Raw genomic sequence first — 608 nt, 5'->3', positions numbered from 1 at the left:
TTTGAATATGTTGTATATGAATTCTTAATATTAATTCACAAGATTAATTCATAAGATTAATTCATAGTAGTCGTTAAAATGGAAGAAAGCCCAGACTATTGACTTTATTACTTTCATTTGATTATGGGCTCCTCTATATATTTTTAAAAACAAACAAAAAATCAATTTCTACCACTCTAAAGTCTGGAATTGTTAAGTTATGGTATAAGTGTTCTTCATAAAAAAAAAAGTATCCTTTTCTTTTTGTTTTTAACCCTGTGGCTTTTTTAGACACTGTCTCTTTGCTCATTTCTTAGCTAAATTTTAGCATTTGTTTCAATTCTGCAAAGGCAAGAAAACTTACTGATTTTTTTTTCTTTGGAAGAGCTGGTCAGAACTGGCGGTCTCTGATTACAGGCCTAAGCCAACTTGGAGAAAAATCACATTCTGTTCAGTCCACATTTCTGTCTGATAGGCAATGTCTGAAGGTGTCTGTGGGGGTAATTACTCAGGGAAAATATAGGCTAGAAAAACCAAGAAATGGGTAGACTATCTTTCCCCCCAAAAACCAAAGAAATTACCATTAACAGAAAGTAAACCAGGAGAGTCAGCATGCCTAAAATTTTAGG

This window comes from Myotis myotis, unplaced genomic scaffold, assembly GCF_014108235.1.
Source record: "Myotis myotis isolate mMyoMyo1 unplaced genomic scaffold, mMyoMyo1.p scaffold_m19_p_1, whole genome shotgun sequence".
NCBI lineage: Eukaryota > Metazoa > Chordata > Mammalia > Chiroptera > Vespertilionidae > Myotis > Myotis myotis.
Note: the sequence above shows the minus strand (reverse complement) of the source record.